The sequence below is a fragment of the Myotis lucifugus genome, unplaced genomic scaffold (genome assembly GCF_000147115.1).
Source record: "Myotis lucifugus unplaced genomic scaffold, Myoluc2.0 scaffold_1, whole genome shotgun sequence".
NCBI classification, from domain to species: Eukaryota; Metazoa; Chordata; class Mammalia; order Chiroptera; family Vespertilionidae; genus Myotis; species Myotis lucifugus.
In genome coordinates this window covers 34,026,556-34,053,375 of record NW_005871049.1, presented here as the reverse complement: position 1 = coordinate 34,053,375, position 26,820 = coordinate 34,026,556, and the positions used below count along the sequence as shown (strand labels likewise).

The following is a 26,820-nucleotide window of genomic DNA, read 5'->3' as shown; positions in this document are numbered from 1 at the left end:
ATCCATTTCTGCCAATGCATTTAAGGTGTGGCCAAACAGTTACATAAAAGAAACTTTTGCAGACCCTGAGCTTTTGTTGCCAGAGTTATCCTGTCTTCTTTGTGCTCTCAGACACATGCTGAGACCACCACTGAATTGCTGAAGAGATTTCATTTTTCTGTGTAATACAGAGATTGTTCTACACAGGTGCAATTCCATTTTCCAATCTATTTTCTCCTTTAAGCATAATGGGAATGTGTGAGCCTCCCAGCCCTTTTCTGTGAGTGGATGTTTTAACCTATGTGAGTTAATTAGGACGTTTGGTCTCACGACCTCTTTTGCAAACCTCCTCTCTGGGGTCTCTGGCATTCTAGGTTTCTTGTCTGACATGATGCCCTCTGCGTTAGCACACTCAGGGACCTGACTCCTCTTTCTCTCTTGGGGCCGGAGAGAATGGGATGGAGAAGATGCCTCTACTCTACTCTTGCCCCCTTGGCCCTTTAGCTCCTTCAATCAGAAAACATCAGATGACATGGCATATGTCATATTTAGCAAAACACAGTAATAGCAATAACTGGAAAATTAATATTAACATTTATTGAGCACTTGCAATTCATCGTTAACTATCCTGGCTGCCTTCCTGAATCTCAACAACTCTGAATGGGTACTATTACTGTGTAACCAAGTTTGAGTGAGATGAAGCCACTTGCCACAGGTAGAGCTAAGACGTTAACTTAGGCAGTCTCACCCATGCTTTTAACCACTGCCAAGGTTCACGTTTACGTGGTTTGGAGTTTTCTTTGTGCATGTGAGGGAAATGACCGTATGATGCAGCTTTCACAGCGTGAGCATCCATGTGCTGGACTCTTCTGCTTGTCCTCCAGGCCTTCTCCACGTCCCTCCGCTCTGCTTTGTGCACCCAGAGATCCACCCATGGCTCTCTTACCCTTTGACCTCAGCAGGGGATTGGAGGGAGGAAGGGGAGAGAGGTCAGCTCCCTCCTGCCTTGTCCCTGATCTCTGGCCTAGTCCCTCTACCAGAGGTGCCAACCTCCTGTCAAGCGGCTCTCTTCACTCAGCACTCTCTGTCTCTGGTGCTGGTGACCATTCTCCCCTTTGGCTCAGGGGTGGTAACACCTGCGGTACTATCGCCAGCACTAATCTCTGTGGTTTCTCTACATCCTGCCCACACCTTTGCAAATAGATTCTTTATTCAACTCTCCTTGAATTTCCCTGTTATGAGTATGCCATTTGTTTCCTACTGGGACCTTAACTGACCCAGTCCTTATGGGCGTGCCCCAATCCCTGACCTGGTTCCACCTTCAGTTCACACTGCTTTGTCACATGGCCCCTGGGTAAACTCTGCTTCTTTCCACAGAAGAGGATGTTCAATTCTGGTTCTTTCCTGAATCCTGCAGTGTTAACAATAGGCGTTGGGAGGGCGGTGGGCCTGGGGGGCAGGGGAGGGTCCACAAGGTTCCTCCAATTCTGGTTCAGGTTTGTCACCAGGGAGGGCTCTGGGTCTGCTGGCAGCTTATTAACTAATTGCACCTCCCAAGGACATACAGTAATTATGTTCTCAGTGACAACATGGCCAAACCTAACTTGAATAAAAATATTTCTCTTATTACTAGGCTGTGGCCCAGGCTTTCAGAACAGTGTGTCTTCATTATTGTACCTAAAATCATCAGATTAAGATTTTTCCCCCCTGCTCTGTTTGGGGCCCTAGAAACCTGAACAGAAGCCTCTAATAGCTTTTAGTGGCTCCCCAGAGAATGTTACCAACTGTGATAAAATTATTTTGATTCAGAATTTGGAGGTGGGGATTTAGAAAATTGCTCACCAGTTCTTCCTCGTTCGTAAGTAAATTGAGATGAACACTTTTGCTGCTTTGGTAACGTTTTTCTGCTTCACCTCCCCCCTCCCACTCCCACCCCAAATCCTGAATATAAGAGTAAATATGGAGTCCTAGGGAAGACCTTCAGAAATGTACCTAATTCAGTTTTGAAGGGTCAAGAGATCTTCTTGCAGGAAGTTACAGGTGTTGGCCAAGGATTTCCTTGGTGGAGGGAATAGTCTGTGCAAAGGCACAGAGGCAGGAGAAAGCATGAGAAATTTGGGGGACCGAACACAGGACTGCATGAATCCCAGGGTTTATGCAGTTCAAACGTCCTCAGATAACAAGGATGAGAGACCAGACATGGCATCGGTAAGGTCACATGGTTGTGCATAGCTACCATCTGTTCTGGTTGTTTAGCTCACTCCCGCAGTGGTATATATGCACACACATATAATGTATTCTAAATAGGTATTCGTGTTCTTGGGTCCTTGCTTTACAAGGTTATGTCTTTGATAGCACTCCTGCTCTTTTAGTTTCCATCTAGACTTCTAACTCGATTACTGTATTTTCATGTACCATTTAAGATGACCTCCTCTCCCCTGACAGCCTAAAGTGTTTTTTCATCCATGTCAGCTCCGAGGCATCTTGAACCTTCCTTTTCTGCTAGCAGAATAAGTTTCCCTCAAGGATCTTTGAAGAACCCGCTTCAGACTTTTCCGCTTAGAGGAAATTCCTTTTGCGCCTGAGAAGACGACAGCTGGCTGTATTAAAAGAAAGCACTGGGATGTTTGAAGACTGTTCCAGCAATCGTGCATTCATTTTGGTTTTAATTTTAGCCCTTGAATTACGTATCTAATATAGACCAATTTGCAAGAGTAGCAGATATCCCAGCTGACTTCTGTGGCAGGCTGCAGCGCTCTTCCTATCTGCCGCTCTCCGAGCCAAACAGCTGTGCTTCGGATCAGCTCGGCAGGCAGCTGCAGTGTCTGCAGCCTTTGCAGAACACTTTCCTGCCTCGATGTCACACCTGGAAGCCCAGAATGTCCCTGGACCCGCCAAACTAGGTGGATGCATGCTGCCGACAAGTCCGTCATCGCTCCTTCCTGGACACACTGAAGCTCACAGACATCTGGAAAGGATTTGCTGAAAGAAGTACATCTCTGTTGAGTTAGAGACTTAATGTAAAGACGTGTTCATGTTTGGGAAATTCTTTCTTTGTCATGGGCCAAAAGATTCATCTAGAAGTCTATGAAGACTGGTGAGATCTCCAAGCTTGATGTTGATGATGATGACAAGCTCCAAGTGTCATTGTCATCATCGTCATCGTCATGGTCGTCATCATTTTCATTTGCTGGAAAATCAGCTTTGGAAACATAACAGAATGAGCAACTGCACAGGTTCAGGTCCCAAGGAGTGCCTTTCACATTCCACTCTTGTTCTGAGAGTCACATTTTCTAAGACTTAGCTTTTGCCAAATCCATATCAGTAGAAAAAAGCTAGAAGGTTCCTTCTGCTTTGGCCTAGCCTGCCTGCTAGGCATTAATGAGTTAACCCAACAAATATATTTGAGTCTCTCCCATGTCCCGGACACACACTGGTGATAAGATCCTGCCTCAGCTGTGATTAGTTTCAGACCAGCTTGGGAGGGATATTGGAGAAGGTGCTGATCAACCCACATTACACATTTATAAGTTTATCCCCTTCTTTTCAGTGATTTGAGGAGAAGACTTTTACAGTATTTAGGATCCTGAGAAAAACAAGCTACTTTCCACAGAGCTGCAGACTTTGGGGGTTTGAAAGGGATTTGGCAATCCTGTGGTCATATTCCCTCAAGGCTGTCTTTTTTCTTTCATTCCCACTGACTTATACATATCTGTGGTTATTTGTCTTTCTGCCTTCCCCTGATCACGATGTAAGTTCCTGGAAAGTGGGCTGGGACATATTAATTGTAGTGTTCGGTTTAGTAGCAGGTGTGCTTACTCTAAGTGCTCAAAATGGATTAATAAATTATTGAATGAGAGAACAGTTCCAGAGAAGTAAGTGACTAGCTCAAGGTCAAAAATTAGTGGCAGACTGAGACTCAGATTCAAATTCTCTGACTGGTTGAATCCAGTGCTTTTTCTATTTCATTATTTGTATTAAGCTTAGAAACTGAACAAGTAAGAGTTTACTTTGAAAGAGACTGGAGTGGGTTGGGGAGTGGGGGAAGCAGGTAATAGAGATAAAGTGAGACAAAAGGATGCATTTTAAACTTTAAACATAACAATTTAGAGACTAGGCTCGACAGTACCTATGTTTTATTCCTTACCAAATAAGAGATTTCGTTTTTCCTATAAGCTAGGAGCTAATTTTATTTTCTCATCATTTTCAGTAATTTCCAAGATGAGTTATTCGATGAACTGTGAGTTTCTATTAATTAATTATTTATTCAGTAATTCTTTTTCTACCCTTCTATTGAAAATTTTGGGGCACATTCTCAGGGTTTTAGCACTTTTCAGAGCACAATTTAAAAATTCCTGATGCCCACCCAACGAGTCATTAATCAAGAAACTGAGATCCAGAGGTCCCTGTGACAAAGATTGTGGGAAACAGAACTCGAGAAGACCCTGAACTTAGTCGCCAGCCAAGTTCTCTTTCTGCAGATCTCAAGATACTGCTTAAAAGATAATATCTGAATTTCTGTGTGTACCTCATTCATACGTAATTAGAACCACTTAAGCCCAGTAATGAGAAAGTCCAAAGGGTGAGAGGCCCAAGTCAGACTGACAGGCAGGCCCAGGCAGACCAGCTGAGTCACCATGAATTATTGCCTCCTCTTAGTGAAAGCATCTGACAAATCGAGGATTTATGAATGGGGTCAAATGAAAAACAAAAACAAAAACAAATGCTTGGTATAATCTGGGAAAGAAGCAAGAAGGATTTTGAAAAGAAACAATGTTCTAAATTTTTCTGAGGAGGAATTTAGGAAGAAGAATCTTGCTAATCTGAGGAAAATGTTTCTGTAATGATGCCATTTTTGTAAAAATAAATTAGGGACATAAATTGTGAAAGGGTAAATATAAGGAATTCTTAATAGAAGTTGTCTTGGGGGGAGGAATTATGTTTACCATTTTTTATTTCTGTTACTTCTTCTTTAAATAGTAAAGACCATAAAATGCCGGAAACAATCAACAAACAACAAGCACTGGCGAGGATGTGGAGAAAAGAGAACCCTCGTGAACCATTGGTGGGAATGCAGACTGGTGCAGCCACTGTGAAAAACAGTATGGAGTTACCTCAAAAAATAAAAAATGGAACTGCCTTATGACCCAGTGATCCCACTTCTGGGAATATGTCCGAAGAAACCTGAAGCACTAATTTGAAAGAATATATGTACCCTATGTTCATTGCAGCATTACTTACAACAGCCAAGATTTGGAAGCAGCCAAAGTGCCCAGCAGATGAGTGGATTAAAAGCTGGGAATACTGCTCAGCCGTATAAAAGAAGGAAATCTTACCCTTTGCCACAGTATGGATGGACCTGGAGAGTATCATACAAGTGAAATAAGCAGCCAAAGAAAGACAAATATCATATGATTTCATTTGTATGTGGAATTTAGTGAACAAAATAAACTAACAAACAAAATAGAAACAAGCTTAGAGATATAGAGCACAGACTGACAGCTATCAGAGGGGAGGGGTGAAAAAGGTGAAGGGATTAAGAAAAAAACCCCCAAAACCCAAAAAACTCATAGATACAGACCACAGTATGGTGATGATCAGAGGGAAAGGGGCTGGGGGGAGGTAGATGAGGATAAAGGGGAGACAAATGGTGATGGAAGGAGATTAGACTTAGTGGTGAATACACAATACAATAGACAGATGATCATTATAGAATTGTACACGTGGAACCTATGTAATTTTATTGATCAATGTCACCCTGATGGATGTTTAAATTAGTTCAAATATTTAGATTTATAAACACTCTGATAAGCACCATTTTAAGTACACCTTTGTTTTCTGGTCTTATTATTTCCTTTGAACTATTTTTTGCAAGTGTACTTGCTAGTTCCTTTCTCAGGTTTCCAGATATTCTTTTATGTTTCAGAAATTCCTTTCCCTACTCCAAGATTTTATTAATGTTTATTGTTGGATGCTTTCATTATCTCTATGTAAATCTTTAAACCATTCCTAAATTTATTTGGGAATGCAACATGGGTGGGAAATCTAACTTAACTTAGAAAGTAGTTTTCCAGTTGTCTTGCTGACTATGAAAGGATCTGTTCTTCCCCTGTTGTTTTGGAGGGCTTTCTTAATCATACTAAATTCTTACATTGGATTTAAAATTAAATTGGATTTAATTTTTAGATATAATATTTATTCCATCCATCTATTTGGATGCAGTACTACAATGCTTTAATTTTTGTAGGTTTACAATAGACAATACCCAATAGGAAAATCTCTTATTCTAGCTAGGTTAGGTAGCTTCCTGTATGTGCTGTAGTAATTCCCCAGTGTATGTCTCAACTTTTAGTGAAAATCTTCACACTTAACAGCCTATGTTAGTGATACTCTCAGGAACAAAGAGAAGGTGGTGACAGAAGGAAGTGGATGAAGACCTAAAGCTTATATATATTATGTATCTTATTTGTATAAAAATATGTGTTTAACAAAGGTGTATCATGCTGTATTTACAGTTTTATATCTGCTTCCTAAAAATGGAACATTATTTTAGAGGCATTCTCTCTAAAGATATATATTTTTATCCTTTACAAAGTTTATTTTTATCAGATGTATAATATTTTATCTTGCAGATGTCACGATGTTTTATAAAGTAGCATGAGAAGACTTCATTACCAATATCTCATAGAGGTCAACTATGGATGATTAATTTGGAAGCATTAGAGAATTTGAAGGTGTCAGCAAAAAGGTATTTCTTTCTGTGCCTAGAAAAATACAATGTTTGACCTAAATAGTTCTCTGATTCATCTGGCTTTTTGTAGGTTCACTTTGAGAATTATGTGCTTGAGTAGCTCATATTAATTTACAGGTCCACCCTAGTTACTTACCTTCTATAACTACTTTGTGAGTATCGGCATGTTGTAATTAATGTTAATTCTTATTCTCCTTCTACTTCAGAAATCTTGCTGTTTCATTACATTGTTTAGGAGTGGCCCTGCATTTATGACTCAGGAGACACTTCCATCTTCATATGTGTATATTTAAAACATTTAACTTTACGATCCTTGATGAGAGCATTATAAAGAAGTCTTTCTCCTTCTCTAAAATCTTAGTTTCCAACATTTTTTAAAGTTGAAAGGGATTTTTAAAATTAACATTACCACAGCTCAGACATGCTAGGTAATCTGCATGTTCTAGGACTATAATGCAAGTCGTCTTGCTCCACGTTTAATTTTTTTTTCAAATTCCCCTTTAGTGTAGTAAATTTGCATTCTTTGTATAAACTCCTCTTATGCATAGAGTGATGGATTTTATACGCTAACATCTTATTTATGATTTGTATTTATGATATTTACAAGTGATATTGGTCTATGTTTTATTTATATTATGTTTTCCAGCTTTTGTGTCAAAATTAGCTGCTAAGTTTTTAACATTTTTTTTAAATTCTAGACTGGTTTATGTGGCACAGAAATGATTTGTTCTTTATTTGGTAGATTTGTTTTAAAAACATTCTAGTCCTCATATACTTTTAGGACTGTTTTTTGTTTTATCTTTAAAAATTTTTGATGGTTTTTCATATATTAAGATTTTTTTACTTGATATTGAGTCAGTCTTTTCCCTTGGAAATTTTTCATGTGATCTAGATTTTTAGATTTATTGAAGCAAAATTTTACTTTATCTTCTATTATAATTAAAAAATAAATCTTGTCTATATCAGAGACATGCTGCATTCTAATTTCTAATGCTATTTATTTTGTGTCTGTTATTTTTCTTGTCAAAAGTTTGCTTATTTTATTTGTCTTCCTAAAGAATAATAATTCTTCTTGTATTAGGTTCTCTGCTTATTGTGCTTGTTGTTTTGGTGCCCTTCTCATGGTGTTGGCTTTCTTTTCTTTTTTTTTTTTTTTAGGAGACAGAAGAATATTGATTACAACAAAGATGATTTCAGGACAAAATGGACCTCATAAATCAAATCTCCAATGGACCACGAAATATGGCTCTAAATCTCATCATCCCTGTAGGCCAAGAATATGCAGGCAACTTAGAAGAAATGTAAATAGCTAGCAAATATTAAAATGTTAACCTTATTAGCTGTCAAACACAAAATTTACTATCTTAATATGCATAAATTAGCAAAATAGGAAGTTACAACCAAATGAAAAATTACTGTGTTACTATGTCCACTGAAACCTCTAGAAAGCAATGATAAAAGTATCAAGACCTTAGAAAAATAGAATCTCAAGAATATCAGGAAACAGAAATGTTCACAGGTTATTTATAAATAGTCAAAAAAATTTACCTGGTCAAAATGGACAAAGCAAATATCCAACTTCAGACACTGGCTAAAATTAGTCAATCCTCACAAAATTTACCCAGAATGTAGTTTTTCCAAGATTATTAAGGTAGGGATATGCTTAGATGATCATGTGTGTGGGGATGTGAGTGGGTTACATAATTACATGATCCAAAATCACATGATTTCAAACTAAATGTGTGTAAACACATGTAAATACACATAAAGGACTAGTCATCTCTGGATGGGCAAGTTAGCACAGGTCTCTACTGTGTGTGCCATTTCCTAACTTCCAAAGTCTATATATTGAGAACATTTTAAAAAATAGTATTTTAAAGACAAATACACCTCTGCAAAAATATTCAATACAGTTGACCTTTGAACAACCCAGGGGTTAGGGGCCGACTCCCACAGAATAAGTACTAGTAGCCTACTGTTGGCCAGAACCCTTACAGATAACAAACAGCAGATGAACATATTTTTATGTTATATGTAAATAACAATAAAGTAAGTTAGAGAAAAGAAAATGTTACAATTATGAGAAAGTACATTTACAGTACTGTACATATTTATTGAAAAAGATCCACATATAAGTGGACCTGTGCTGTTCAAACCTGTGTTTAAGGATCAACTGTATATACGTGTGTGTGTGTGTGTGTGTGTGTGTTTATTGATTCCAGAGAGGAAACGAGAGGGAGAGAGAGATAGAAACATCAATGGTGAGAGAGAATCATTGATGGGCTGCCTCTTGCACTCCCTACACTGGGGATCGAACCCTCAACTCAAGCATGTGCCCTGACTGAATCCAACTGTGAACTTATGGTTCATAGGTCGATGCTCAACCACTGAGCCACGCCAGCCAGACTCAACTGTATGTTAAATGAGGGGAAGAAGCTGCTTTTCTAAACACGCACACTAACAGGAACAGATAGACCTGGATATACATTTGTGGTTGACCTGTGTTTCCTTTTGCCACAGAAGTGGTTACACAAGCATGTCATATGACCAAAGAAAAAACAATGCTTATGTAGGGAAGAGACGACATAGTCTTCTAAACTGAAAATGGGCATAGAAGTAAACTCTGATTCCAGAATTGTTGGTAGTGGTGCGATAAGGGTGAAGTCCAAAGTAATTTTAACTGACTTTATACAGTTAGGGAACCCATAATGGCTGCAAAAAATCTTTGGTCATTCAGAAGGCAATTTCAGAATCCTCCCAGGTGCCTCAGGGTAAGGAGCAGCAGTTAGCTCTATGGTGCTAGTTGAAAGCATAATAATGGCAGCTGACATTTGTTGGGTGCTTATGATACGCAAAGCACTGTTCTAGGTAACTTACCTGTACCCAATTTAACCCTCTGGGGTAGCTACCATAACTAACCCCATTGTACACACTAGGAAACTGGGGCCTGAGGTCACATAGCTAATTAAGGGGATTAGAGGTAGGATTGGCATGTGGTCCTTGGAAGTCTGGCTGCTGAGCCCAGATTCATAATCACAAGGCTATGAAATATTAATTCATTTTTGTTTTGTTCTTTAAGGAGAAAAAAAGTGATCAGCATTTTAACTAATCAGTCTCCTAAGAGTTGTGAGAGCTAAAATGTAAGCAAGACTGTGTAGTGCAAACAGGCCTGTACCCATTCCTGTGCTGTACTTCAGAATAAAACTCACCACATGTCAAAACAGCACACTGCTTTCTGTTATAAAGTACAGAATTGAATAGGAAAATAACTTTGGATTTTAATTAAACTTAGAGCTAAAGGAAACACAAAATAGTTTTTAATTTATTAGATATTCTTTTAATAAGAATTATAAAAGACCAAAAATATTTCTTTGCAAACCACCTTTCTAAAAACACTGATTTGCTTTTAAAAAATATTTCTTTAAATTTTTTTATTGATGAGAGAGAGAGAGAGAGAGAGAGAGAGAGAGAGAGAGAGAGAAGTATGTTTGTTGTTCCACATATTCATGCACTCATTGGTTGATTCCTATATGTAACCTGACCAGGAATCGAACCTACAATCTTGATGCATCAGGATGATGCTCTAACCAACAGAGCTACCTGGCAAGAGCACAAATGATTTGCTTTTAATTACAAATACTGTGTAAGATGATGCCTTTCTTTGCAAAATCAATAAACACAAATTTTAAACATGTGGTTTGTCCAAGATATTTAAAAAGAGCCTGATTTTTTTCAGTATTTTAAAAAAATCAATATACCCTAACCTTTCAAAGAATAAGTTTGAACGTATGACTCAACTGGAGAAAAGAAAAGAGAGATAAACCACCATCTTATACCGCTTTAAATAGCTTCTGATAATTCTTCCTATGTTACCTTTCCTTTCTGGAACTCTTATCTTTAAAAAATAGATGAATTTAAAATATTTCTAATGAACTGGTTAATGGAAAGAAAAAATATATATGGAACACATATGTATAAACTTTACTGTAACTAATTATGCATTCAAAAGGAGACTAACTTTTAAAAGGTACCAAAAAAAAGTGGGAAAAGCCTGAAAACTCAGATTTATTTAATGGAAAAACGAAATTAGCAAATACACACACACACAAATAAACACAAACAGCAGTACTATGTATTGACTCAAAAAGGGGGAAAGCAGTGGTCCAAGACCACTCAACTTGGCTTTTCAGTTAAACAAAAAACAAAACACACACACACACACACACACACACACACACACAATCTTTCAACAGTATATGTCATCTATAACAAACACAAATTCAGAATAATTTTACAATGCTTCTTTTCTTAATATAAATGATGCAATCCTGGGTGTGTATATATATTTATATAATAGATATTGTGCATATATATCTTTTTCTGGAGTTTACTGTTGACTTATTTTAAATATATTAGTGTTACTATAGGCAACTGTTTCCTGAATTTAGCAGCCTTTCCTCTCATTTACCTTCACGTGACTGGCTCCACCTACCAAAAGCCTCAGGTTGCCAGGCAGAAGGGCGCCTATTCTCTGTGAAATTGAAGGCAATGTTTTTAAACACAGGCCGGAACCTGTTTGATTGCCCTTTCATCACAGGGAAAGAGTTACATTGATGCCTACATGGCCATTTTCTGCAAAAAGCTGTGCAACGCCGGCGTCAAAGACTAGACAGTCAGTCTTCCTAATGGCTGTTTCAACGCCCTCATGAATAGATTGAGGAGTGGCTCCCCAAGTCCATCACCGCCTATGACCATTTAGCTCAAGTTGATAAGCAAAACGTTCCGCTCGCTCGGGTGTGCCTAGCAGCTGTACAACCGCAAGGAACTGCCGGGCCTGCCATGGTTCTCCTGTTTATCCAAGACTGACATGACCTGAAAGCCGATGCAGGCCTGCATCAGCACCCGGCCCGCAGTACCGGGAAGACATATGGTCTCCCAGCAGCTTGATGCACGGGTGCTGATGCCTCAGAGGAGGCAGGACAGCATCCAAAGAGCCTGGCCACATCCAAAGAACCTGGCAGGTGGAAAGCCAAAACTCAGAGGTCTTCCGGAGTGAGGCAGAGCTATTTCCCATCTAGATGAGGCACATTTACACGGGAAAAGTCCTGAATCGGCCAATTTCCCCACTGCCAAGTTGCGATTGGATCCCAAGGGGCCTCGGCAGTTTAGACGACGTGAGCTTTGGGCCTGATTGCTACAGGAAAGACCACTGTGACACTGAAGAACGGCTGGTAACTCTCAGTCAACGCAGAGGGGACACTCAAAGACTGGCCAGGTCATTGCTGGATGCGGTGGTGCCGTCAGGGCGGGCACCCTCTGGGAAGCTGTGTACTTGGAGGTCACTTCTGTGTGTCTGGAGGCTCATTTCTGTGGACCTGGCCAGGCTCACACTCCTTGTGTCACTGCCAGGGGACCTGGCCACCGCGGGCAGAGTCACCGCCTCCGCCCAGTGCAGACGCTAACCCGACACCCTGGGCAGCCACCGCAGCCGCCAACGCCGCCCTGGCTCCCCCCTTGGTTTCCTTCAAGTTTATAATTCTTGTTTGAGTCCCTGTTTGCTTATAGGATTACCCTGTTTTGTCAATAATGATTGCTGGGGAGAGGTGATCTGTTGCCTGGGAGAGGCAACCACGTGTCCTTGGTGTGGGGTCACTTATCTTTCCCACCAGTGCCCACCTGGGGCCCAGTCCTGCTTTGCTGGCACAGCCCCAAACCTCTGCTGTGACAGCTAGAGGCCACACTGCCTGCTACTTGGCACCCGCTGGGTGGGGGAGGAACACTGGGACGCAGGAGAGTGGTCAGACCTGCCCAGATGTTCCCAGGCAGCTATTTGTTTAACCACCGAGGGCTCCCCACCCTCTTAACCTTGAACTCCCCCCACAGCACTTTTCTTTGATAAGATAAGTCCTTTCCTGAGCTGCTTCCGCCCTAGTTTTCTCCTGTGTTGTTGCTTTGAGTATCTGATCCAGTCTGCTTTCTACTTCTCAGAAATGTCTCGATTTTCTTTTCTTTTCTTTTTCCTGCTGATGGTGCTCTTTCTTATGTTTGGGGGCTGCTCTGGCTTTATTCTTTTTTAAGTCAGGGGTTCTTAAACTTGAGCCTGCATCAGAATCCCCTGGAGGTCTTGTTAAAGCAGATTTCGGAGTGTGTTTCAGTGCATATGGGGAGAGGCTGGAGAGGTCTGCTTTTCTAATACACTGGTGCCGATGCTGTTGGCCCAGAGAACCACACTTTGAGAACCGCTGCTTTCAAATAGATCTTTCATTCAATGAACCTTTGGAAAGCAGGTGTGCACATAGTTTACTGTATTGTTCCAATCTCAGAGTTTTAAGCCAATGCTATTTTCTAAAACCTAGAATTTTGATAATTGAGTAGTAAAAGCTGAGTATTTTAGTATCCAACGAAAATACTAGTTTTAAGGTGATTCGTCAGCACACCTGCATGTTTCCTGTCCATTTAAAATTATTCCTAATTTTTATATTACTCCTGAGTGATCTTAGATCCCTGTGTTTGCCTTCCAGAAGTCAATGTTTTCAAATAGTGCAAATTTTGAGTGAAGAAAGAAAATGCTGGTGTGTGTATGTAGGGAGAACCTTGATATCTTTGCATATATGAATATGTAGTATTTACTGACAAAAGAATTTGGATATCTACACATTGTTTCAGAAATCTACATTTCCATAAGAGTAAAAGGCCCCCAAATGCTGTGTATCAGGCCTCGTTCTACCTTGACTTAGAAAATTTAATCATCTCCTGAAACCAAACTACTCACAGTTTTCCCAACGTAGCCACTGGTACCTGAGAAATCCAAACAGAAGGGGGAGGCTAAATATATATTGCTTCCTTTTGTCTTATATCCTGTTTCTCCTTTCTTCTTCAGAATTTATTTTCAGGCTCAGGCACATGTGTACATGCCAGTTTTCAAGATTAAATGCGCATATCCACTTCATACTGTTTTTAGAGAGTGACTCTAAATGCATGAGTGCATTTAGAAGAATTACTTGTATGCATGTATGTGGATCATCAGGACTTAAATATAACACACACATTAACCTGTCTGGCTTATTTTAACCTTGAGACTTCTCTCCTACCTTAAAAACAAGACAGCCTTCCTTCTTCTGAGTCTCCTTAACTTAAATATTTCAATGTATTCTGAGGTTATCTTATTCCCACTACCTGTCATTGAGTGCTGAGCTCACACACTGTCTATTTTAAGCTCTAACTACTTTAATTTAAATTTGCAAGCAATTATTAACCTCTTGAATTTGAAATGCACCTTTTTAAAGTGCAAAAATCACACTCAAGTGAATCAGCTTATGTATAAATATAAACAACCTTAGAGTAAAGGAAATCTAAACTAACCAATCTTGTATTAGCTGTGGTCTGAACATATCACACATATATTTAAAGCTGCAACACTCCAACCATAACCTACCAACTAAAAATACTACCTGTGTGCTTGAGGGTAAGTTATGACTGTCATAAGAACCATAATTTTAAAACTTGATGTTTGTGGGCATAAATCTCAGCTTGGTTTCTGGCTAAGCCATAAAATTAAACAGAAAAAATGTTTTGGAGGCTTCTTTGCATACTGTGATGAGAGCATTTGGCCTGACTCTGAGCTATTAAAGTCACCATCTAATTTTGTTTTTCAGATATAGCTGTGTATGAAGATGTCCCCTAACACAGGATACCAACTAGATGTAGCTACCCTTCAGCATAAGCACTGCTTGATTGCAGTGTAAATACACCAAGACAGACAGATTAAATGGTCACTGATGCATGAGGATTTTCTAGGAGACTAGAAGGAAGAAAAGGTATAAAAACATCTTGGAGGTCTTTGTGCACTATTTGCATAAAAATAGTATTTATCTTGAGAACTGCAGTGAGCATTAATAGTGGTGGCTTTTTGTTCTGCTTTGTTTAGAGAATTTAGAGCACCTAGCTATGGCCTTGGAAAAGGGGCTCAATCTCATGGAACATCAGTGTCCTGACCTGTGAAGTAGAGGTAATAATACTCACCTTTCAGGGTTTTTGTGGAGATTGAATAAGATAATATGGGTAAGATGCTTAGTAGACACCTGCACATGCCACATGTAGGTACTTCATAAAGAATGGTTAGTATTTTGGAAGGAACTGAATCAAAGCCAGAGAATAATGATTACAAAAGGAGATTTAAGTCAAGTTTGGACTGATCCCATGTGCCTAATACATTAGACAATGCTCTAAAGAATCATTTCTTGCAAAAATCATATTAAAATATATAATTGAGGAGGGAGAGAGAATGAATATTTATTTGAGTGATCACTTTGTGTTAAGCACTGTCTAGGTATAGTAGCTATCTACTACTGTAGATACCAAATTTAGTGACTTAAACTTATTCTCACAGTTTCTGTGGGGTAGGTAACTGGGCACAGCTCAGGTGGCTCCTCCGCTCCAGGGTCTTTTATAGGTTACAATCAAATTATAGGCCAGCGCTGGGATCTCATCTGAAGGCTCTACTGGGGAAGGATTTACGTCTAAGCTCACATAGCTGTTGGCAGAATTCAATTCCTTGTGGGTTGCTGGACTGGTGCTCTCAGTTCCCAGTGGTTGTTGGCTGGGACTGCCCTCAATTCCTTGTTACATGGGCTTTTCTAATTTGGCAGCTTGCTTTTTAAAAATTAACACAAACAAGCCAATGAAGCTGTAGAGAAAGTCCCAGTTATAGAAGTCCCAGTTTTCTGTAACCTAATCATAGGTTACATCACATTTGCTGCACTTCATTGGTTAGAAGCAACTAATAGGTCCCACCCACACTCAAGGGGAAGAGATTGCACAAGGGTGTGAATACCAGGAATCAGGGATCATTGAAGACCATGTTAGAGTCTGTCTGCCATAGTAGCTAACATGGAAATAAGAGAAATTGTAATTATAGCAAAAAATGAACTGAGTACCGACTCTGTACCATGCACTTCTCTAAGCATTTACACTTATTATTCATTAATCCTCCCAACAATCTTATAAAGTAGAAGTTAATATCCTTGTTTTCATAATGAGGACACTGAAGCACAGAGAGGTTTAGTGATTTGCCTACGGTTGCACAGCTAGTGTGTGGTCAAGATGAGGTTGGAACCTTGATATTCTAATCCCAGTGTCCTTATTCTTAACCCCTATTCTACTTTGCCTTATAACATAAAAGTTATAATTAGTAATTTATTGACAAATTGGTTGATTTTAGTCTATTTCTTATTATATATATATATATTTTTTAATGAATTGTCAGATTATTAGTAATATTACATGCAATTAAAATATTCTGAGTAGATGAGATAATGTTTGCACTGCTCAGTCTGTGTTATTTTCCTTCCCTTGTTTTGGCAGCTGAGATGGGCAAAGCAGAATTAGGGTAACATTGCATAGGACAGCTGTTGAATGATTCAAGATTTAACTATCCTAAATAATAAAAGCCTAATATGCAAATTGTTCAACTGGGAGTTCGACGGGGAGTTTGACCACTCGCTATGATGTGGGCTGACCACCGGGGGCAGCACAGAACATGGTGAGTGTCAGCAATGCGGCACTGGCAGCAGGCGGCAGTAGAGGCGCTGCTGGCCCCAATGGGCCCCGACAAGAGGGGGACCATGGGGAAATGGTGGAGCAGGTGAGTGGGCAGTATCAGGCCAAGGCGGGTGGGAGTGGGGGCCCAATCACCCTGCCGATCGCTCTGCAGACGGCAACCAGTGGTGGGGGGTGGGGCCACTGCCCGGCTCCCAGGCGCCGAGGGAGCTGGGCAGGGGGGCCTGGCCCTCATCGATAGCCCCACAGGCAGGATGGTGGAGTAGGTGAGGGGGTGGTGCCAGGCCAAGACGGGGTTCCAGGCGGGGCTGCCGGGCTGCAGGGCTGCGGGGCTGCAGGGCTGCGGGGCTGCAATGCTGGGGGTGCGAGGCTGGGGGTGTGAGGTGGGGCTGCGAGGCTGGGGGGGCGAGCTGGGGCCCGATTCCCATAGGCCAGCCCACGGGACCCCACCCGTACATGAATTCGTGCACCAGCCCTCTAGTGTTTCTGTATTACTAGCTTCCTGAGAAACAAAAATGCTCAGTAATATTTGCTGGCAGCAGAACAATATCCTTAGGATCCTGAGATGATATTAGAATTTCTGCTTTAGAGTGGCACCCACATAATATTTGCATAAGTCATTGGCTTTGGGTGAATGGATTTCAGTGACTGTGTTAAGTGGTATTTGCTTAGGGAGGGATTGTTTTGGTCCCTGTTAGAGCTTAGTTACAATCCTCTTAGTTACCACTTGATAAATTTGATGTATAAAAATTGACCTTTGCATACTATAAAGAGTCCCCTTAGTTTTCTGCCCAGTCTACTCACTTCTGTTATTTTTAGGTCACTTTCATGCTTTTTGCTGTGTAGCCTCTTCCTTACTGAATAACATAGAATGGAGTTATCTATATGACTCCAATAGAACATCTCTTCTACTCAATCAAAAGGGTGTGGGTACTCTGAATTGTACTATTTCCTCTTGTAGGACACTTGGTTATTAGACTACACAGAGGCAATAATATTTTTTATTTTCAGTTAATCTGACTATCTATTCTACATTTTCATTAATTTTGATAATTGAGAATATAGTGTATATATGCATGTACACATGTGAGGATATTGGTCATGAAGAAGAAAAACAAATTCATTAATTATCTATAATAATAAAAGCATAATATGCTAACTAGACCGGACATCCTTCTGGATGTCCTTCCTGTTGGACAAAGCCACAGTGGGTGGGGGCTGCAGCAGAGGTGGCAGAGGCCCCTGGCTGCGGCTGCGGTGGTGGCCGGGGGCCAGGGCCAAGGCCCTTGCACAAATTTCGTGCATTGGGCCTCTAGTTCTTTAATAAGTATGTCTCAATTCTAGACCATTATTGGCTATTAGTAAATAAAACAGTGTGCATTATGTTAAAAAAATAAACTCAGAAATCATTTTATATGGCACGGTAGATACCTTTGGGGATGATGTTATGGATTGAATTGTGTCCTTCTAAATTCATATAATGAAGCCCTCTCCTCCAAATTCAGAGCGCCTTTAAGGAAATTATTAAAGTTAACTGAGGTCATAAGGGTAGGGCCAATATTAGAAGAGGAAGAGGCAACAGAGATTTCTCTCTAAGCTGCTGTCTGCAAGCCAGGAAGAGAGGTCTCACCTGAAACCACCCTGCTGGGATGTTGATCTTGACTTCTAGCCTCTAATACTGTGAGAAATAAATTTCTGTTATTTATGCCATCCAGTCTGTGGTAGTCTGTTATGGCAGCCCTAACAGACTGATACAGATGCCTATCTAGCTAAACTCTCCATCTCCTACAGGACTGTCCTCATTGCCTACTTTCTCTAAGTTGGTAGCAAGTGAGCCATGCAACCCTGACCCCTGAGCACAGTCATATCCCTGCTGTTCACACTTGATCCAAGCTTGTCCAGCAGATTCATTCTTGTGGGAATTCAAAACAAGGACTTGGAAACTCTAGTTCTAGTTTTGATGACATGACTTAATAGAGAAAGTCTTGGAGGCCCGGGCTGTTGTGACATTGTTTATGTTGACCCAGACAAAGTAGGTCTTTTGGGAGAAAGAAAAAAAAAATAAAGCTGATGTTCAGAGAGAAGAAATAAGAATTAAAGAAAATGGTCTCAGAGATTTAGGAGGGACCTTGGTTATGAACTTTTTATAGTTTTGCCTTTCAGTCTCTTGAGACATTCTGCCCAAGTTTTGTACTTGGTTTTCATGAAAGACCTCTGATTCTTTATAAAAACTCCTTTTTACTTCAGCTATCTCTAGGCAGCTTCTGTTTCTTGCAACCTAAGGATTTCTTAATGAGACATATGGGAGCATGTATAATTAAGGCCCAAAGCATGTATTAAGTAGAAATCCCATAATAAACAGAACGTCAATTCATGAGTTTGCTAATCATACCCCTTTGCTGTGAAAATAATAGGAATTTCATTCTTAACCCATGGCAGTTATAGACCTCTATTTAGTTCAGTGATTTTGATTTCTTATTCATATTTTACACGATAAGTTTTTCTGAGGAAGAGCCTGTCTGTGGTCTATAACAAGGATAGGGAGACTATATTCCATTTATTCATTTTTAAAGCTATTGAGTATGTACTTTGAAGAAGTTCTGGACTTAATCTTGGGCAAACAAATTTGAATTGGACCCCACTTCTATCTTAAGTATTTCATAATACCTGGTGGAGATAGACACAAGGCACCCAGGGATGGCCACGCAAACTGCTCATTATGTAACTCCAGTGGGCACATTCAAGTTTACTATGCACAGTGCTCCCTGGGGTGGGTAATACACACCATTCATAACCGAATGTGAAGCTCTGAAGCAGCTAAGCATAAGGCTATGTGATTACTGCTATAAAATGTATGAACAAGTCATGTGGGGCATAAGTAATTCTGCCTGGGAGGGGAAGAAGATAAGGAGGTCAGTGAAGTCGATACGAAGGATGAGACACTTAACATCTGAATACAGCATAAAGGACAAGAACGTTTCTAGCATGAGGGGAAAACAAAAATGAAGGCCCAGTGACATCCAAAAATGCATGGAGGGAATAGCAGAGTAAGGATGTTTGAAAAGCTGCTCATCCATAAAAGCAATAAGAACACTGATAAAACTGTTAAATCAACTTTCTCAGAGCTCTTGAAATTAACTAAAAGCTTGTAACAACCCAAGGGGTGTTTATTCAAGGAAAACAGCGGAATCTCAAAAAAACAGCGAAGGTTGTGACATTTTAACTTGCCCTGATCCCATCTCCCTCTCCAAGATCTGCTGTAGCCTTGAAAACCAACAGCTTCATAACTACGGTAGCTGTGAAAACCAGTGACGTGGCAAACACTGGAGGGGGCGGGCAGTTTTGGAGCTCCCCAAAAGCTTCATCCCCAGAGAATTGTCACTACTTGATCCAAGCTTGTCCAGCAGATCATCAAAGAGCTCCATTCTCAGGGCTTTAATTTTTTTTTTTTTTTGAGTCAGCGCTCTCTCTGTGTGATGATTCCTACCCATGAGGCAAGTTTAGCCCACAGGATAAAAAAAAAAGTCAATAGACGTATATAGAAGATATGATACATATACACAATGGAATACTACTCAGCTATAAGATGAAATACTGCCATTTGTAACCACATGGATGGATCTTGAGAATATCATACTAAGCAAAAGAAGTCATATGGAAAAAGACAAGAACTATATGGTTTCACTCATATAAGGGCAAAAAACAGAAAGCAACACATGAACAAACAAAACAAACAAACAAATACAAACCTCATAGACACAGACAACAGTATGGTGTTTAACAGAGGGGTAAAGAGGTGGGGGGAGGTAGAAAAGGGTAAATGGGTCAAATATATGGGGATAGAAGGAGACTTGACTTTAGGTGGTGAACACATAATGCAATATACAGATGATATGTTATAGAGTTGTACATGTAAAACATATAATCTTATTAACCAACTAGAGGCCCAATGCAGGAAATTCATGCAAGAGTACATCTTCCTTCCCCTGGCTGCTGGCACTGGCTTCCCTCTGGCATCCAGGACCCGGGCTTCCCTCCGACTGCAGGCACCCGGGACCCAGGTTTCCCTCGGCCACCAGTAGGCACCCAGGACACAGGCTTCCCTTGCAGCCCTGGCTTCATCCGGAAGGTTGTCCGGAAGGACGACCAGTCTAATTAGCATATTATGTTTTTATTATTATAGATGTCACATTAATAAATTTATACAATTTTTTAAAAAAAGCATTTAATAGAAATTGCTTCTAGGAAGTTCAAATGTTGGTCTTACTAGAGAAATACTCATTATAAATTCAGGGTGGGGCAGAAGTAGATTTACAGTTGTGAGTACGTAAAACACAGAGTTTGTTCTTGTATTATTATTTATTAACTCTTGTATTATTTTTCATACAAACAACTATAAACATACTTTTGCCCCACCTGGTATGTTCAAAGACTATCCCTCATTTAGGATATCACATATTATTATGAGAAATAAAATACACCAAAAAATTCATGAAATAATGAGTTGAACTTTTCTATATTGCAGGATATGTCAGTATCTTTCCTGTGCTAATAAAGAGTGATTATCTAACAGTAGTATATTACAGGCATTTCTCCAAATCCTTTGACTACAGAAATAAAATGTCAGAAAATGTAGCTTATAGGAACAGTATTCTTTACACATAGTTGAGGAAATAGAAATTGAATATAATCTTATATAATAAAAGCCTAATATGCAAATCAACCGAATGGCAGAACGACTGGTCGCTATGATGCGCACTGACCACTAGAGGGCAGACGCTCAACACCTGCAGGCCCTAGGCCAACCAAGGTGAGTGCCAGTGGGAGCCCCCCCCCCCCCCCATCACCCCACTGGTCGCTCTGCAAAGGGAGGTGACCAGTGGTGGCGGTGGGGGGCAGGGCCGGTGACGGGGCGGTGGTAGGCCAGCCAAGGCGGCTGCCAGTGGGGCCCCCGATCGCCCCGCTGGTTGCCCCGCAGATAGGCCCTGATTGTCGGCCAGGTCTAGGGACCCTACCTGTGCACGAATTTCATGCACCTGGCCTCTAGTCTTCTATAATAGGGCAATTACTAAGGTAGGAACACTCTTATCTAATTTTCATGTTGCCAGTACACTGTCTTGTGTATCCTACATGCTCTGTGATTGTTTACTGAAGAAATAAATATAAGATGAGAAACTAGAAAGAAATAAAAATGTTAGAGGAATAGTATTGGCAACAAAGCAGGATAAAGGTTCCTGGCTACCAGCCTCTCTTCTCTATACACAGTCTTGCTATTCCTACATCCCTGCACCTATATTATTTGCCATATCTTTCCCACCTCAGGACTCAACCTGATCTTATCCCAACCCAGGCCTCACAAAAACACTTTGAATTTTATCATGACCATTCACTATTGCCTATTTTCTGCTGGTACCTAAGCCAAGTCCAGGTGAACTTGAAATTGCTATTGAACTCTGGGATCTGATGCACTGACACCTCAATTCAGGTTTCCAGCACTTTGCTAATCCCAACTCTGGAATATCAGCCCCAAGATGCAGGCTTTCCTCCACTTCTTTCCTCTCTGTGGTTCATCAGGTAAGGAGGAATTAAATGGAGTACCACAGAAAAACCTGTCTCAGCCTAATTGAAAGAGATATTTCAAAGAAAGTTCACTGGATTAGCCTCTGGGACTGGCCTAGGTTGTAGGTTTGGCTCTTAGGGCTAGGTTCTGCCTTCAGGGTTAGTCTTGGGCCTTTGGTGCTGGGCACAGCTCTTTGGCACTAGCTTGGCTTTTTGAGGCTACGCTAGGCTCTTTGAGACTACCTCTCTATCCCTATAAGTAATCAAACGAAGTAAAACTTTCCTTAACAGAACACAGGGCTCTGCAGACCTAGGCTCTGCCCATCAGGACTGAGCTAGGCCCTTAGGGACTTGGCTTGCCTCTGAGGGGCTTGGCTCTGCCCTTTGGGACTGGTCTAGGCTGTAGGTTTGGCTCTTAGGGGCTAGGCTTGGCCATTTGGGACTAGGCTCAGCTCTTTCAGGCCAGGCTCAGTTCTTAGGCGTAGGCTTGGCTTTGAGGGCTAGGTTTGGCCCTTTGGGGCTAGGCTCGGACCTTTGGGGCTGGGCTCAGCTCTTTGGGGTTAGCTGAGCTCTTTGGGGCTAGGCTCAGCTCTTAAAGAGTAAGCTGGGCTCTTAGGAACTAGAGTCATTTCTTAGGGACTAGCTTTAGCACTCAGATCTTTGGGGCTAGTCTTGGCCATTTGGAACTAGGCCCAGCTCCTTCGGGCTAGACTCGGCTAGCCTTGGCTCTTAGGACGAGGTTCTGTCCTTCAGGGCTAGGCTCGGACCTTTGGGGCCGGGCTCTGCTCTTTGGGGTTATCTCATCTTTTTGGAGCTATGCTCAGCTCTTTGGGGTGAAGCTCAGTTCTTGAGGGCTAGGCTTGGCTCTTAGGAACTAGGGTCATCCCTTAGGGACTAGCTTCAGCTCTTAGGGATAGGCCTGGTCCTTCAGGGCTCGGCTCAGCTCTTTGGGATTAGCTTGACGTTTTGGGGCTATGCTTGACTCCCTGAGGCTAACGCTCTACTCCTATAAGTAATAGGGGAAAAAATAAGAAAGTTCACAGGATTAAATTGATGTAGATAATATCTCTTCCAAACACTTGTACAGTTGACTCTTGAACAATGGGGGGATTAGGGTGTGAACCCCTCATGCAGTTGAAAATCCACGTATAACTTTTGACTCCCCGAATATTTTACTAATAGCCAACTGTTGATTGAAAGATTTACCGATCACATAGTCTTTCAACACATATTTTGTATATTATGTGCACTACATACTGTGTTTTTACAATAAATAACTAGAGAACCTAAAATATTATTAAGAAAATTATAAGAAAGAGAAAATATATTTACAGTATTTGTTGGAAAAAAGCTAGAGAAGGGCACCCACCCTAGTCTTAAAAACAATGCAATATTATCTACCAAAGACGTCACCCAAGTATTTTTGCTGACAAATGGGAGAGTGCTGAGATTTTAAAGAATTCAGTGAAAAGAAAAGAGTAAGAAACTAGTACTAAAAAGGAAAAAAAAGGCATTGAAAGTGGAATAGTTGTGATGAAAATTAATCTTATGTAAATGTAGAAACATGCTAGGAGTTCTTTAGAGCTCTCTGATAAATGCGCATTGAAGCAACAATAGTCAATTTTCCAGGAAACATCTTTATAGCATATTTGGATGCAGACCTTTTGAATAAAGCAATCAAAAATGTTTGTTCTGATAATGAACAATAAAACTGCAACTGAAAGAAACTAGCAATTTAGAGAGAGCAGCTTGACCAAACATGAAGAAGGTGAAGAGAATTCCAACCATTTGCTTTCACTGCCAGAGTATCTGGAACATTTTAAGAGCACTGCTGGGAGACCTATCCTTGATATGTAATTCAAGTTCTCAGCATATGCCCCCATCTCTTGGGGTACTTGGGAGAAACTCTAGAGGTCCAGATAATTTTTGGAGTAAAATCACTATAGAAGAGTGAAAAGTGGTCACTGGATGATTGGCAGGGCAGACAGCCCCTTTTTCCATCAATTCATGATGGCCATTGGCTGTTATTTGCCTTTCTGAGAAACAGGACAAAACTGATAAACTTCAGGGGCAAAGCAAATACACCTCATGGTAAAATAAAGCATATGGAGCATCTCAAATCTCAGAATTAGGGAAGGTGCCAAAAATATTGAGGCAACAATCACAACAACATGAAGAGAGAATAAGCAAGCATTGGGTAGGAAGGGTTGGGACAAAATAAAGTCAACTACATCTGGTGAAAGCAGACAGGCAGGCTGAAGAAAAACACGATGACTATAAATATAATATAGACACATACATATGCAATTGCTATTTCTGCATGTAAACATCAAATCTGACTGCTACTTATTGACAGAAACTCAGTAAGGGATGTGTCACATTGAAAGGTTGTGATGCTACCAATGTCTAACCTATTTGAGTTTAAGATTGTAATTACGCATTACTGAACCTGTCTCCAATGTGATGTTACTTTGAGATGGGGCCTTTGGTAGGTAATTCTGTCATGACGGCAGAGCCCTTGTGAATGGATCAGTACCCTTATAAAAGAGGCCCGAGAGAGCTCCCTTGCCTCTTCCACCATGTGAGGTTACAATGAGAAGACACCATTTATGAGGAAGCTGGTCCTCACCAGACACTGAATTCGCACACCTTGGTTATGAACTTTCCAGCATCCGTAACTATGAAAAATAAATTTCTGTTGTCTATAAGCGACTCAGTTTATGGTATTTTGTTATAGCAGCCCAAATGAACTAATACACCGCTCGTTTTTAAGGTCTCATATAAAATTCAGCTGAATAAGCAAATGAATGTATACAAACAGGCATGCAAGTTCATATATGCCTATTTATACACATGAATCACCTTCCTTCACAAGTTGGATTCCCAGGAAAGCAGACTCTGAGGTGGATTTTAGTGGGCAGGATATTCATTAAGGAATACTTTTAGTATCAACTCCTAAAAAGGGGAGAGGAAGAAGCAGAACAGGGCAGATGGAGAAGTTGAGCTGTGGTGCTGATCCAATGACAGCCTTATCCAAGTCCATGGCACTTTGGAGCTAGAATGGCCCTTCAAGATTATCCTCAGTTGTATCAAGGTGGCTTTCTACCCTTGCAGTGAACCATCACTGGATAGGGGCTGTGGGCTGTCCTGGGAAGGGGCGTGGCCTTCGGTGAAGCTTTCTTTCCAGCTGAGGCCGTCCCTGAAGGAGCTGTCAATAGAAGGTCCCCAGCACTCCCAGCAGCTGAGGTAGCTTCACTGGTCGCAGGGGATCTGGGCAGTGCATCATGAGATCCACCACTGCACCCTTAGAATTAGTGCCGTCTAGCAAAACACACTCTAGGTCAGTGGTTCTCAACCTTCTGGCCCTTTAAATACAGTTTCTCATGTTGTGACCCAACCATAAAAATATTTTCGTTGCTACTTCATAACTGTAATGTTGCTACTGTTATAAATCATAATGTAAATATCTGATATGCAGGATGGTCTTAGGCGACCCTTGTGAAAGGGTCGTTCGACCGCCAAAGGGGTTGCGACCCACAGGTTGAGAACCGCTGCTCTAGGTCTACCCATGCTATCGCAAATAGTAAGATTTCACTCTTTTTTATGGTCAAGTAATATTCCATTGTGTATATGTATCATAGCTTTTTTAGCCACTGGTCTATTGGGTACAAATATCATTTGATTTCACTTATATGTGGAGCCTAAAGAAGAATCTAAAGGAACAAACAAAACAGAAACAGACTCAGAGACTGAGAACAAATTGATGGTTGCCAGAGGGGAGAGGGATGAGCAGTCTGGATAAAAAAGATAAAAAGATCAAGAAGTACAGATTGGTAGTTCTGGCATAGAAACTACAGCATAGAAAATATAGTCAGTAATATTGTGATAACTTTGTATGGTGCCAGTTGGTTACTGGAAATATCAGGGGGAACACTCTGTAAAGTATATGATTGTCTAACCAATATTCTGTACACCTGAAACTAATACAACATAATATTGAATGTAGTTGAAAATTTTTTTTTAAAAAATTAGTCCTTTCTATACTTTGTTCTGGAAACAATTGTATGCAATGTTCCTTTAAAAAATCATTTTCTTCTGGCTAAATTTCAATCTATATTTAGTTCCTAAGCCCTTTATTCTCTTCTTGCATATTTAAAATGTGCGTAGAAAATGTCTTTCACCTTGCTGGATTTCTTATCAGTCTGGACTCTGTTGACAAAATTATCTCTTGGATGCTGTCTTTCGATATTTTACTCCAGTATTTTACTTATGTTTTTTCTAGTTTGTACTTGAGGAATATCTTAGCAGTTGGGAATATTTACTTTGCTCTTTAAAATCTTTGGCTTTGTGCTGTCTGTATATTGAATTTTAATAGGTCCCCGTTTCCCAGCACATTGAAAGGACAGAGCCTCACTCCCTTACATAATTTCTCGTACATTTTCAATTTCTTCCAGTCCCGACAGGAAGGTTCTTGTTTCTTCTTGCCTAAACTCCAAGTTCATAAAAGTTAATAAATAAATGAAAAAAAGTCCCTATTTGAGTATATTCTGGGATTCAGGCAAGTCTGAACTCATAGGTTGGGCTGTAAGAAGTTTATCTGCATGAAGTGAAGTAAAGGCATTTTGCCCTGTGCCGTCAGGAAAGGAATGGAGGGGATGGTCAGGTTTGTGTCTTTGATTTGATACAGGGACCCACCCATGGATGAGTCTGACAGAGAGGACTCCAAAGGAAAGCTGAGAGAGCAGTGATCACAGGGACAGCACTGGCCCTGCTCTGGGGCCAAGGCGATGAATGTGACCAACTGGGGAGCTGGGTCTCTCTAGTCTTCAGGGAATCCACTCCAGCTCATGGAGGACTGCAGGACTGAGGGTGATTTGCCAGTTTGAAGATTTGCCAGACACCAGGAGGCAGCAAGCTTGGAGCAGCAACCTGGTGGCAAACTGGTCTAAAGAACTCTTAATAGCAGGAGGGTT

At 40.7% G+C, this 26,820-nt stretch overlaps 1 pseudogene; it reads right to left on the bottom strand.

The window, feature by feature from the left end:
• Positions 1 to 11,321: 11,321 nt before the first annotated feature.
• On the bottom strand, positions 11,322 to 14,826 carry LOC111825788 (annotated as a pseudogene).
• Positions 14,827 to 26,820: the final 11,994 nt, after the last annotated feature.